Here is a 15262-nt window from a genome sequence, read left to right as displayed (position 1 = left end):
CTGAAACTAAAACTAGGACCAAAACAGGGATGGATGTGGAACCAAAACCACAGCTACAATGAAATCATAGGGCAAACACTGAGCATATAACATTTTCTAGTAGTGTGTAATATGTTGTATCGTATATATATACCACAGTATAGTGATGACATGCTGAAGCGAACTTTGAGCCTTCTTGTCATAGCAGCTATTATGGTGCATTCAATACATCTCAGAATCTCAGAAGCTTTTCACTAAAGACCTCACGACTCTGAGCTTCTTGCATTAAAGCATTTAGGTCAGAAAATAGATGACATAGGCTATATATATACAGTATATCTATAGACACAGCTTGGATTAGCTAATGTAGTTAGCTAGCTAGGTACTTTAAGCCTCTGTGGTATGCTTTATACCCTAGTACAATAGTGCAAACACATAAAAGCATACAGCACAATCAGAATGTTGTGCTTTAATACTGAAACTGCAAATTTTAGGATGTTGTTGTTTTGTTGTTGTTGTTAGCATGCCGCTCACCTGGTATTATTCTGCCTTGGTGTTTGGAAACTTCACATTTCTGAGTTGACATGAATGCACCTTTATTCCACAGCAGGCTATAAGTATGTGGCCTAGCCCTTTTTGGTGCTGTAGTGGAAACCAAGTTAAAGTAAGCCCAGGCTAGCTGTTAGCCGCTGTAAGGACAGCAGTTACAGTTACTAAAAAATAAACAAAACAAAAAACAACAGTCATCTCATAAAAAGCATGGCAGACCTAGAATGGTCAAATGGTCATTCCAACACATTACAAACTTGTTACAAATAAAAGCTTTTTAAAAGTCTGTGGATATATACGTACGGGATTATTTATCAGGTCATAGTTTAGCTCATAAATACTATGTCCAGTAAAAATACAGTACCATAAATCTCTCTTTGTAGTAATCAAGACAGGACATAAAAATATGTAGAAATCTTCACCAGACCATAGAGTTAGAACATCATTCAGAAGATTCATTCAGAAGCGTTCAGGTCATTTTGCTGAGACAAAAAACAGCAGAGCCATAGATAGATAGAGTTTGGCCAGGTTGTATCAAAGCCATAGGTACATTTTGTCTGGGTTGTACTGTGGGTGTCATACTGCTGCTCCTATTCTAAAACAAAAAAAGTGTTTGCTGCAAACATGTAGCAATGCCTTCCGTAACATCACCATGGTGACACGCCATTTAAAGATCAGCTCATTCAGGTGATGGCCCTCTGGCGGCCATATTGGAGGTCAACAGCTCTTGGCAACAATGGCTGAGAATAGCTGATTGGATTTCTAAACTTACGATTCGACAACAGTATTGAATACACATAGTTCATTTCTGGGATGTTTTTGACTGGGAACTGTTCATTTCATTAGTAATACAAGTGACCAGTATTGTGCTTAATGTCAGAATATTAGCTAGCTAATATCATCTAAGTATCACTATCTTACATATCTGATTTGCACAATAGTTAACCTCATGTAGTAGCTAGTAGTGGCTGGTAGTTATATATTAACCTTAACATCGGTTTCTTTGCTAAATGAGCCTGCTGGCTAGTTAGCTAGCTAACAGTTTGTTCAGGTTAACTGAGCTGATCTTCTCAAGCTACAACTCAGAGTGTTTTGGAGTAGAGACTAGGGCTAAAGACAAGACAGTTTACTGTGTCACAGTAACCTACATTTGGAAACAAATCCACCTTATCACACTATTCACTTTTACTTAGAATGTTACTGAATGGATCTTCAGCCACACCACAACAAGCTTTTTCATGTATTTCTCTTTTTTTCTAGCCTGGTTGTTATAGATTATTTGCGTATGGCCAATTCTCTAATGTACCTCCAAGATGGCACCAGGTGTGATAGATTATTGGTGCAAATGCAAAACTTGTATAGACTTACCTGTTACTTAGCAAAAAGTAGTACTGTAGAGCCAACATGGCTAACACTGAAACCTGGGACATCCAAACTCTTTTGATCAATGGCTCGTTAAAACATTTCAATAGGGCAGTGATTTTCAAAGTCTGGGTTGGCACCTTAAGGTACGTCACCTGAAGATCAACATGACTTGTCCAAGTATTCCAAAGTAATTATGTTGCAACTACCTTCCCAAATCTCTGAAATGTATAGGCAGGTTGAATTAAATGCTGTTAGTCAGGCTAAAACAGTAGGCCTATAGATTATGTTAGATAAGTCTAAATAATAGCCTGAAAAAGTAACATTTGTCTTGTCAGCAGAATTATTTTAAAAACGTGGGTGTCCAGAAAAAGTTTGAAAATCACTGCACTACAGTCAGCATAACTTCATGGTTATAAATGTCAATAAATATCAATAAATAGTTTGAGCTGTACCATAATGCAACGTCTTAAACATCTAGAAAACAAAGTGCTGCAAATATTAAACATTAAAGGAGAACACCACTGTTATTCACATGTGGTTATGTTATTCGGAATGTCAAAAACAGTGGTAAATCAATGACTCCTGCCTTAACAGGAGTCAAACTCTCAGACTGAACCTTTTACTATTATTATGTATGGTTGCCATTTTGTGCTTGTGCATAATTGCCATAAACCTCCAGTGAAAGTGCCTTAAAAACCCACAAAAGTCATTAAATGTCATGAAAATGTCTAACCAGTGAGGTGTGACTTTTCATATGACAGGCAGCATCACTGTGCTGTACAGCCATACTGTTTCGAACACCACACAGAAGACTAGTATTGCCTTTCAAAGCAGGACTTCTCATACTTTTCCAGCCAGGGACCCACACTGAATAAATTTAATCTCTCATCTTGGGATCCAGGCCCATAAAAATATACTTGTCCTCTTCTCGTCATTTGGGGCTTGTGACCCATTTTGTGTCCCAACCCATAGTTTAAGAAACACTGTTATAGACATTGGCATTCTGAGACACAGGAAGGTGTATGTTTTCATTTTGTTTTTTGAATCAGCTGGTAGTCCAGCGTCGTCGTTGTTCACTCCTTTTTCTGATTGGCTAGTAGGCTGGCCTCCCATCGCTGTGCCATGGCGTTCTGTCGTCGTGGCAACGAAGAGAGGGCTGGGGGGAACTGGAGGGAGGGGGAGACTCATCTAAACCACTGGAACCAAGATAGAGGGATGGATAGATGGATGGATGGAAGGAAGGATTGATGGAGGGATGGAGCAAGCAAGAGATGGATGGACAGAGGATGGGATGGATGGAAGAATTGATGGAAGATGGAGGGATGGATACAGGGGTGATGGATGGATGAATAAATGAGCCAAATGAATAAATGTGTACTAAATTGTGAACTAATGGATTCAAAAATTAATCAGTCTCCAACTGGTTAATAAATCGATCAGTTCACAAATGGGCAAAATAAATGAATGAACAAGTAAAAAAATGACAAATTAATTACCAAATACGCAAATTAAGAAACAAATGAAAGAATGAACAATGGAATATGATTTCTATGCCATGTGCCAGTACACAACTTGATGTACTGATAATCTAACACAGTAAAATGCAGTCACTGTTGCCTATGTTCTCAGCCCTAAAGGCATCATTTGGAGACAATACAGACAGACAATTTACCAACAATTATAAGCAGTATTTTAATGACACATTTATCTCCTATAACCCACTATCCTTATTAAAAATAGCCTAATTGTGTATTCTCCAAAAAAATATTTATTTTCATGATCTCCCCCACAGGTATTTACTGAGTCTGAGAGACTGGCAAGGCAGAACATACCTGCCTGCCTGAACAGTACAGTAGAACCTAAGCTCAGCACCTCAGGAATGGAGGTGGTTTGAGTCAGTGAAATGTTCACATGAACACTGAAGTACCCTGACTCTTATTCATAATATAAAAAAACATACTGGTATCTTCCAATATGTCCTGGTTGCACAATAATTCTAAAATGACTGGTACAGTCCGGTACAGTCTAGTTGAAATGCTTAGGTTTAAATAAATGCACCATGGAAGATTTTTAAGAAACTTTAAAACATTTTTAGAAAATTCTAAATGTTTGTGTTGAATGAACAGAATAAATGCTGTCACATGTTTGGCTTGTTATGCCTGTTCAAAAGACAGAAAGGTCAGTTTGAATCTCCGCATGCCAGATGAACAAGGTTCTACTGAAGTTGATTACTAAGGCTTTAAAAATGTAAACGATTGCCTAGAAATACATCAAAAGGAGAGACAGACAGACAGACAGAGATAGAGTTAGAGTGTGTGTGTGTGTGTGTGTGTGTATTGTTTCAAAGAACCTATAAAGAAGTCCGCCTGAGTTTCAAACACGTTCTACCTTGGCAATGACACCGATGTAATTTGTTATTTGGTTTACTGACTTATGTATTGAGTACTTTCATAGTAAATTATGATTGATAAAATGTGTCAATACAGCAAAAGGCACCATACAGAACGACTGCCTTGTACATTCACTGTTGTCAGTAAGGCTCAGTTAATTTTAGCTTTGTTGCCACTGCAGCTGCTTACTCATCTTTATGCTAACAACTACCACTAGTTGCTAAAAGATATTGGTAGAAGAGCATTAATGCTAATTAGCAAACAGTAGGCTAACTATGTTGTTAACAACAACAAGCCGGCCAGATTCATATTTTCTTTCTTTTATTTATTTGACAGAACAAGTTAACGTAGTTAACGTAGTGAAATTAATGTTATTTGCTTAACTTAACAGCAGTGGTAAGACAGAATCAAGTTATCGATCAAAATTTACTATGAAAACACCCAAACCATTAGCTAGTAAACCAAATAACAAATTGCTGTCAGACTTTAAAAACTAAGGTATGGACTTCCCATCTGCTACAATACAAATTATGCAGCAGGCTTTAGAGTTTGTCTCCAATTAACCCTCACACCCATGGCTCTGACAAATCTGACTTTTCCTTCTTTATAGGAGGTTCCTTGGTGTATGTGTGTGTGTGTGTGTGTGTGTGTGCGTGTGCAAACTTACCTTGTGGTCACAAGACAGACTGGATTCCATTTTGCGTTCCATTTTGCGGGTCCTGGAGGGGGATGAAGGGGAGGAGACACATCTGTCTGGAACCTCAGACGCTGGAATAAACCATTCAGGCAGATGGAGGTGAACAGAGGGACAATCAGACAGGGAGACACCATTACAGTCAAATCAGATAGTAATTCACTGTCAGATTTTTCTGAAATTTGTCTTTCATCCCAAGCAACTCCTTCAGCATTTAAAGAGTAACTAAACCCCAAACCCAAATGTGTGTAAAGCCTGACATCTAATGATATACTTCTGAAATTGCAACTACTGAAATTGGCTGATCTTTGGTGTCCGGTGATGTCACCATAGAAGGTAACATCACCAGGACGGGTTGGATGGGTTGGTTTCATTTGTACCATTTTGTGTCCCTAATTGAATGAATACAAATGGGGACACAAAATGCCGCTGTGACAAGTGGGAGTGAGTGATACGTACCATTGTAGCTGATGTTATCATTCAGGCCGGGAGACACCAGCACTGTATCGTACCTCTCTCTCTCTCTCCCTCTCCTCCACTCCTCCTCTCTCCTCCTCCTCCACTCTTCCTCCCTCTGCCTCCTCCACTCCTCCTCCCTCTGCCTCACCACCCGGATCTCCTGCTCCACCAGCGACTGGCTGCTGAGGGAGCGCAGCTTAAAGAACGGATTGGACGAGAAGGTGCTCTCCTGAGTTTCCATGGATACGGGGGCGGAGCTTAGGCAGAACTCGGAGGCACTGCGAATGATCAGATTGGAGGTTTCCACGACAATGACGCTGGCGGCGGGCGGGGCGTCCAAGCCTCCCGGCCAATCGCAGAAGCCTCCCGGGGAGAGCAGGCGGGTCCTGGAGGCGGAGTGGGAGGAGTCAGGCTCCAGGATGATGACGTTATTGGCCGTCATCTCATGATAGACAGATCGAGGAAGGGAGGAGGAGGAGGGGGAAGAAGAGGGGGAGATGGACAGGGTGGGGGTGCGGCAGGCTGGAGGCCGGGGGGGAGATCGTCCTGTCTGCAGGCTGGCTGGTCTGGATGCAGAAAAACAGAAAAATCACTGTCAACAAGTCTGAACTTAACATTCATGAAGCATAACAGCAATATGAGTTTGCTTTTGCTTCATTTTGCTCTGGTTCCCAGTGGTAGAGAACAGGGTTCGACTGGGTTTTTCAAAGCCAATACCAATACTGATATTTTTGGACTGAAACTGCTGATAGCAGATACTTTGTGACAATATTCAATATCATGATGTATTCAGTGTTTTGCCAGAATTTTAGAATCAATTCAGGTTAAGGCTTCCCATAGACAACCTGTGTAGTATTGATCAGTCATGTCCCTGACTGACTGATATACAACAAAAGGCCAATTAGACCAATATATTGGTCTAACCCTACATACTGAGTCCTTCAAGGGTTATTTGGTTACAATAGTGAGACTGTAATGACTCAATTTTTAAATAAAAAACTGGTAAATCTCAAATAGTAACCCAGTGTGGTTCTTAAAAAAATATTTTAATACTGTTGATTTGGGACATTTCTATGTTTCTATGTTTGACCATGGTGCTAGAGAATCTTTCTAAGACGGTTAATTCTGGTACTAAATAGGGTTCTGCTATTGTACAAGCCTATAGAACCATTTGATACTATATACCCCTTTTGTTAATGGTGTAGTAAAAGAAAAGCACTGGTCTCTCTTCCTGCATTTTTTCTTCCCTCAGTTTATTTTTTTCTTACCTGGGTATATTAAGGCCCTGTGCAACCATCCCCCTCTCCCGGCGGTGCCTCTCCTCTCTTTCCAGAGTCAGTCGGATCTCTCTCTCCACAGAGCTCTCTGGTTCCTCCAAGGGGCTGCGGTACGAGGAGTCGTCCAGGCCTGAGTCCTCTGAACTGGGGGAAAGAGTGGAGCACAGGGGCGGCTCTCTGGGCGGCTGGTGATGGACCTCCCTTTGAAAGGACAGGAGAAAGTAAACTCAGCATAAGTCAGTGGAGTCAAGTTAAGATTAGCTAAACTAAACTAAAAGCCAACAAGACAACAATCCCTACCAGTAATAAAGATCTGCATTGACTGCATTGATATATTCCTAGTATTAAGAAAGTGTCACTTGATTCAAGAAAATTCTTTAGGTAAGTTGCTTTGCATTGGAAATGGAATCCAATTGGCAGATTTTTTCACTTTTCACTTTTTATATATCACTTTTTTTAAATATGATTTTAAGACTAAATGACTAGATTAAATGACTTGTTAGGATGTATTAGGATTTTTTGCAGTGTACTACAGTAAATGCAGTCCCTCAACCTGGGAACCAGGCTTATTAAAATCTCATGTCATGAAGAAACCCAAAACTAAAAAAGAGTAGACACAGCTACTTTTCAACCCACCAAAAAAGCCACTTTGGGTCCCAACTCATAGTTTCAATCCATCGCTAAGCCATGCTCCTTATCTGTGGGGAGTGGGAGCTGTGTTCTAAATACTGTACAGTAGTAGAGGTAGTACTATTACGGTACGGTATTCCTACCTGTGTTTGAGTCGGGGGCTGCGAGTGGGAGGGTACAGCGAACTGTGGGTGCCCTGGAAGCTCCCCTGACCTCTGGCCCCTGGCTTGGGCAGGGGCTGACCTTTGACCTCCTCCTCCATCTTCCTCCACTGCTGGCGGGCCAACAGGAAATCCAGGTGCTCGGTGGAGACGTTCTCACTGCGGGTCTCCTGGTGGACGCAGAAATCTGCAGGAACCTACCAGAATGAGCAACAAAAGGTTAGGGTCAGGATTAGCGTCAACAGGAGCATACTGAACAGCATAAATACGTCCTCTGGAGAAGTTCTCACTATGGTTCTCCTGGAGCAAACAGAAATTCATAGGAACCTACCAGAGAAGAAACATTCGAATACACATATATGATGATGTTAAACAGAATATAGTCAGAGAATATGAAAATTATGACAGAGCATTCAAATATAACCCATTCTGATAGCTCTCCTGGAAGACACAGAAGTCCTCTGAACATGCAGAGAACCATATAAATGGAAAATACTTCAACAGCATTCTTGGGGAATGCATAGATCCTGCCTGTATAGGTAACGTCTTGAGGTCCATTATCAGACACAATTTTGATAGCTCTGGCGAGATTTTAGCCTTTCCAACAAGCCCATCAGTTTAGTCAGTATAACCACAAACAAAGCACTCGTTAACAATGTCAGAGAAGTTCTAAAACCAGATATCTATTGTTCCTTTATGTCTATTTTTTGTGCGATTGATAATTAGCAATGCAGCTCATAAAACATAAGCGTTGAACTCCTAGTCCATTATTGTTTTGGTGTTTTCCCAGCATCACGTCCCCTTTCTTCCACAACTATTCATTGACAATACAGGGATCTGGGCTACAGCATTGCCCAGTGATATAATGATTAAAAACAGAGAAAGCAGTAACTGCAAATTGCTCATCCAGCGGTAGCTTAGGCTGATTCACATAGACATAGGTCACATAAACAAACAATAGAACTCCTCTGACATTGTTAATGAGTGCTTTGTCTGTGGTTATACTGATTTCGGTAAGCAGAGATCAAATTGAGTTTGCACTCACAAAAATTGGCATATGCATTGGTAAACCTGCTTAAATATGGGCCTAACTGTTTGTGTGGGGTTGTCGTCTAAATTTTGTGAGAAAAAGGGAGAGAAGAGACGCTGAGGAAGGCTGCATGGCCGAAAATGTTTGGTCTGCTGAGATTAAAATAATCCCCATTTAAAAACTATTTTTGTCATGTGTGACCCCAACATTTCAATTAACCCAAAAAGGAAAAGAAGCACTTCAGATGGGGTTCAATAATGGATTGGGATTATGCAAATATATTTGTGTACTGATGGCTTCTACAGGAACATATATAGTCGTCTCACAGTCTGATAGCTCATGGTACATCTACCTTACACTAATCGATGGGAGACTTGCTTGCAGTGCCCAACATTTCAGCTCTATTGTTACACATGACAAATAAAGTAGATATGAGGCATGAGCGGTAAGCCTTACTCTCCTGTCGGGGTCTGAGGAGCTGGCTGAGGAGCTGACAGAAGGAGACCGCCGGAGGAGATCTCTCCCTGGCCTCGTCTGCTCTTCATCATCATCCCTCTCTCCCCTCCTCTCCTCCTCCTCCTCTCTACCAATCTCTGCCTCTTCCTCTTTCTCTCCCCTCCTCTCTCCCCCATCCTCTTCTCCCCTCTCCTCCTGCTTCCTGATGCCATCTTGAATTCTTGCTTCTTCCTGTTCGGTGGCACCACAAGGCGCGGAGGCCACCCATTGGTCGTCCCCGGCATCGCTGTCCGAGGAGACAATAGCCAGCTCTGCCTGGAGACAGTCGCTAAGGTGACCGTCGCTGAGGTCATCACGGTTGCCCTGGCGACACCAGCCGTCCTCCAACATGGCCACCGCCGGCTGCTGCGGGGGGTTTGCCAAAGGGCACAGTGGACTGTCAGAGGAGAAGAGGTCTTCTTCTCTTTCTCCCACTGTTTCTCCTTTCTGTCCATCCTCTTCCACTGTCTCTGGTCTCACTCCGTCTTCTCCCTCTGTTTCTCCTCTCCCTCCATCTTCTGATACTGTTTCTCCTCTCCCTCCATCTTCTCCCTCTGTTTCTCCTCTACCTCCATCTTCTACTGTTTCTCCTCTTCCTCCATCTTCTTCTACTATTTCTCCTCTACCTCCATCTTCTATTGTTTCTCCTCTTCCTCCATCTTCTCCCACTGTTTCTCCTCTCCCTCCATCTTCTCCCACTGTTTCTCCTCGCCCTCCATCTTTTCCCACTGTTTCTCCTCTCATTCCATGTTTTACTGTTTCTCCTCTCCCTCCATCCTCTACTGTTTCTCCTCTCCCTCCATCTTCTACCTTTGTTTCTCCTCTCCCTTCATCTTCTCCTACTGTTTCTCCTCTCCCTCCATCTTCTCCCACTGTTTCTCCTCTCCCTCCATCTTCTCCTGTTTCTCCTCTCCCTCCATCTTCTCCCACTGTTTCTCCTCTCCCTTCATCTTCTTCTACTGTTTCTCTTCTCCCCCCATCTTCTTCCCCCTCTCCTCCTCCTCCTTCCGTGCCTTGCGCACCTTCACTTTCACCTCCTTCCTCTCCTCCTTTCTTCTCCCTTCCTATCTCAAAGAAGAGAAAGTCTTCATCACAGCCTCCGTCTCTTTTTCCATCTACAGCTTCCTCTCCCTCTTGCTCATCAGTGATTGGTTCCTGCGCTCCATGGGCTTCTGGGTAGTGGGGTTCCTCTGCTTCCTGGCTACGGCAGCCAATCATGTCGTCTGTTTCCATTTCTGTTGGCAGCAGCAATGAGCTGATCTCCATGGTAACCGGTTCTGTCGGCTGTGTAGGAGTGCCGTTGACAGGGCTACTGTTGCCGGAGTTGCTGTTGTCGTGGTTACCGTCCGTTAGCTCAGCTGTTGCCCTCCTTAGCCCTGCAGTGGCTCTCTGTGGACACACACACAAACACACACACACACACTTAATTATAACATAGCCTAACTAGTCATAGACATGTATTCTAAACATTTTTATGTCTATTTCTGTAATATGCATGAAAGCCTACTGAACCACCAGGATGCTACATACATATTTGTACATATTTTTTAAGTAATAATCTGTAAATCTTTCATATAAATAACTCTATTGTTGATTGATAATAGTGATTCAACCCACAGCCAGTTCATGAAAGCTTTTACATTTGCTGTTCTAAACACATATGAGGGGTGTGTCTTTCCCGGGAAAAATCCACTGCTGCACATGAAGTGATGCGTTTTATGTTTAGGAAGCAATAACAGTGGTTTGTTTGGAATAATAAGATGGTAGAAGAAAGAGCCGCAGTCTACACGGAGTGTCTTTATCATTACAGTATGTTGGGCCAGTGCCTAGATTGATTACAAAACACCAAAGCAATGACCACTGATCACCAAAGGTGTCGCCAAAATCAAGAAGAACAAGAATTTTGCGGATTATCACTTTAAATATCTGCACGACACATAAGATTATTCTATATTCACACATGTTGAGTTACCTTCCATTTCACACACACTCTCATATCACAAAGCTTTCAACAATGCTTTGAGATATGAGCGACATGTTAAAATCCTGTCCCTGCACTTTCAGAGCAAATCCACTGGCATCATCATTTATTATATTCATATCTTACTCACTTACAGATTTCATCCTACATTAGACTTCAATATTGAATTGGTTCATCAGTGTAACCTAGATTTACATCCATATGCCACTCATACACAAACATGCACACACACATGCACACATACACACCCACACCAACACCCATACACACAGTCGATTAAACCAGTGTGCATGCTCTATAAATCTTTGATAGGCTAAGCTCAAGCCTTCACACTGTTACCATGGCGGCACTGCGTTGGCTGTGAGTGGGTTAGCAGATTATTATGGTCTGTTGTTCCAGGCATGTGCTGGTGACAGACTGAAGGTGTTGCTATGGCAACACTAAGTATAGATGCAGAGGCAGGCAGGCTGCCGGGGTCAGTTCTCTTTCAATCAAGTCACAGTATAAACAGAAACATCCAGTTGATGCATATAGAGCATCCACTCTCAGTTATTACTTCATAAACTGGATATGACAAGTCTCTCAGGCCAGAGGCTTTTCAAGCCTTGGGAGTCTAATGACAGTTGTGTTGAAGTGACCAGATGATGGCTGGGGAGAAGTTTAACATGCTGATGCAGTTCCGGACAGTTTGGTAAATGAAATGAAATGCTGAAATGCCAAAATCTCAGTCCACAAGCACATAGCTTACCTCAAAACACACACAAATATATACACAAGAACTGAATGACTGTAGAACACACTTGAGCATCAGTGTGAGTGGGTTAGAACGACTAAATTAGACCATTTATGTAAGTATTAACTAATTCACACATACACGCATATGCACAAAGTTTGAATGACTGCCAAAGTGCCAACATTTTCCTCCATGCAGTTTTTACAGCTTCAAGGTGGAAACTGGGTGTTAAATTTTTTATGCAGGATCTGCCTGGTTTCTAAAAGTATGGGTGGATGGGAACCAAAATGTGTCACAGGCTTGTTTCATGTTGGTCAGCACATGAAAGAGTGACATGTTTTAATGGGGACTTTGGACGAACCCTCTTTCAGTACAAATCAGTATAGTCAGATTTTAAAAAACATTCAAGGAAGTGATCGTTGTAATTATATTAATCCCTTCAACTGACTGTTTGGTTCCCATTAACCTATAGGTTTCACAGTGCGATCACACTTACAGTTGGTTTCTGAACTATCATGGAATACTGAAGTTTACTTTGTTGTATTTTTGTATTCGGTTTGTTTAGGTTCTCACTGCCCAATTAAAAACAAACCTGGGCTTGTCAACAAAGTCACATGACTCACAAGTAGCTCATTTATTGGACAGAGTTGGTAAACTTGGTCTGATTCCAGTCCGTGTAACTTTACTTAAGCATGATGGTCTTGTCTGCGCTCTTCTTCTCTGGTGTTCAAACTAGTTAAAGGGTAACTTCGGTATTTTTCAACCTGGACCCTATTTTCCCATCTTTTTGTGTCTAAGTGACTAAAGGGGACAACAATTTTTGAAATTGGTCCAGTATTGAGCAAGATCGCTTCAGCCGGCAGCCGCGAAACGAGCTGCAATGTAATCCGACGGGGCAAATCGCACCGTCAATGTACGTCCACTAAAAGTGCTTGTTTTTGCCACTGACAGGCTCTGATTGTTACTATAAGTGTCTGACAGCATTATGGAAAGGACCCTACAGAGAAATGAAACGGTCTGTGTGTAACCAAGTCTCACTCAAATCTCGCGAGAGTTGAGTTGTTGCAGGAAGTTACACACAGACCGGATCAAGCGAAAAATGTTTCATTTCTCTGTAGGGTCCTTTCCATAATGTTGTCAGACACTTATAATAACAATCTGAGCCTGTCAGTGGCAAAAACAAGCACTTTTAGTGGACATACATTGACGGTGCGATTTGCCCCGTCGGATTACATTGCAGCTCGTTTTGCGGCTGCCGGCTGAAGCGATCTCGCTCAATACTGGACCAATTTCAAAAATGTTTGTCCCCTTTAGTCACTTAGACACAAAAAGATGGGAAAATAGGGTCCAGGTTGAAAAATACCGAAGTTACCCCCAAGAAATAGCTGAATATGAGTATGAGTCCAGAGTTCACCTTGTGATGCTAGGCTTTCCAAACATGAGGAACTGCTGGCTATCAGACGCCAACATCCGTCTCCTGATACCCATAATCCCTTGCGTTTTGGGGTCATTTCCTGACGGTTCGGATTACGTTCACGCTCCTAACGAACCACACCGCAGTTCTCTTGGAAGAGGACTGAGACCCGCATTTTCAGGCATCTTGGTGCGGTTTTTTGGTGCCACCAGAGTTCGAATAGCATTGTTCTCACCTGGCCAAACAAATCGAACTAAAGGAGGAAACGCTCCCGAGTTCAAATAAACTGTGTGAGCATGTCCTTAGAAACCAGGCAGGCTCAGCATAAAACATGTATCACCCAGTGAGGAAAAATGTTGGCTTCTGCAAGTATTCAGACTATTAATTCTTGACATAGCCAATGCTCATTTATTCATAGAGGTCACAGCATATGGGGAAGGATTGGATCCCAGCTCTAATCCCTATCACTAGGAGGATTTGAACTGGCGATCTTTTGGGTTAATGGTTGACCTCTCTGCCCTCTCACTCAACCTGCTGCCCCTGCTGAACTCTCCTTCTTACTTCAAATATTCGAAAAACTCTTACAAGATGATGCCGTTATTATATCCAATTAAGAATTTATTTATCCATTAAGAAATGATTCTGACTGAATGACAGTCTGACAGTTTTTATTAACTAAATTGCCTGTGAAGTGAATTCACCTCCAGCCTCGATTCACTCAAACCTTTCCCTCCACAGATCAACAACTGGAGACCGCAACATTTAATCAGACACCTAGTGTGTGTGTGTGTGTGTGTGTGTGTGTGTGTGTGTGGTGAGAGGATTACAGAGCAGTTTAGGCATGATGTGTTTTATCAGAGAAGATGAGGAGACAGTCAAGTCATGATGCCTCATCAGTCAGCATGCAGCAATACACTATGCTATTCTATTCCATTCTATTCTATTCTATTCTATTCTGTCTCATTCAATTAATAACATTCTTTTCTATTCTATTCTATTCTATTCTATTCTATTCTATTCTACAGAGGGGTGCTATGCTAGCTGTGTTATATAAGACAGCATCTTAAAACTGGGCAAAGCACCAGAATCGTGACAGATGAACGCACTTGCAGAAGCCAAGAAAAAAACCGGTTAACGGGTTTTGATGGCAGCTCCAGCCGAGCCAAAGCCTCGCGCATACAGCAGTAGGCTATACAGTTGCCGCCAAAAGCCTCCCCAAAATCTCCACGAGACCCCGTGCGCGGGGGAGGAGGAGGAGAAGGCCACAAATGCAATAAACCTCTGGTAAAGTGTTGTCGTCGTCGTTTACTATAAATACGTTTTTTACGTGTGTCGTTGTTTTGTTAATTTACCTACCAACAGCTTCCAACACAGCAGCCAGAACGAAATCATCTCCAGGCGGCCGCGGCGCGCGCATTCCTCTCCTCCTCTCCCCACTGGCAGCGCAAGCAGCCAGGCGGCCACCCGCCGGCGCGAGGAGGGACGCATAAAGACTGACGGCTGTGGTGTGTGTGTCTGTGTGTGCGCGCGCGTGTGTGATGGAGAGAGGTAGAGAGAGAGGAAGTGTATATCGATCTGAGCTATTATGTTGCTGGTGAATTGGAGCAGATGCGATAAATCTGTATTGGCATATAAAGACCACTGTACATCCCACTCTCTCTCTCTCTCTCTCTCTCTCTCTCTCTCTCTCTCTCTCTCGCTCTCTCTCTCTCTCTCTCTCTAATGTATCTCTCTCTCAGCGTCTCTCTCTATGCCTCTCTCTCTAGCCTACTCTCTCTCTCTCTCCCTCCCTCTATGTCCCTCTCCCCCGCTGCACGCGCGTGTGATGATGCAGCACCCTGCTGTTCCCGCCCCAGGCTCCAACACTGTAAAATATATCCATCTTAACAAGTAGGATACGCTAGGCTTAGTTTAGTTTAGTCTTGAAACCTTTTTTTTCCAACAAATAATAAAAAAAAATTGAAGATAATATTGAATTAGTGGATAATCCACAAGTAGTCTTAACAAAAAAAATACACAAGGGCTTGTAAACAAGTGTAAACCATATCTCAACAGTTTTTTTCAATTGTATTAAGAAAAATTCAATTTTAAAACTCCAAACAATG

Source organism: Centroberyx gerrardi, chromosome 13, assembly GCF_048128805.1.
Source record: "Centroberyx gerrardi isolate f3 chromosome 13, fCenGer3.hap1.cur.20231027, whole genome shotgun sequence".
Classification (NCBI taxonomy): domain Eukaryota; kingdom Metazoa; phylum Chordata; class Actinopteri; order Beryciformes; family Berycidae; genus Centroberyx; species Centroberyx gerrardi.
The sequence above is the reverse complement of the archived record's forward strand: the minus strand, read 5'-3'. Positions refer to the sequence as shown.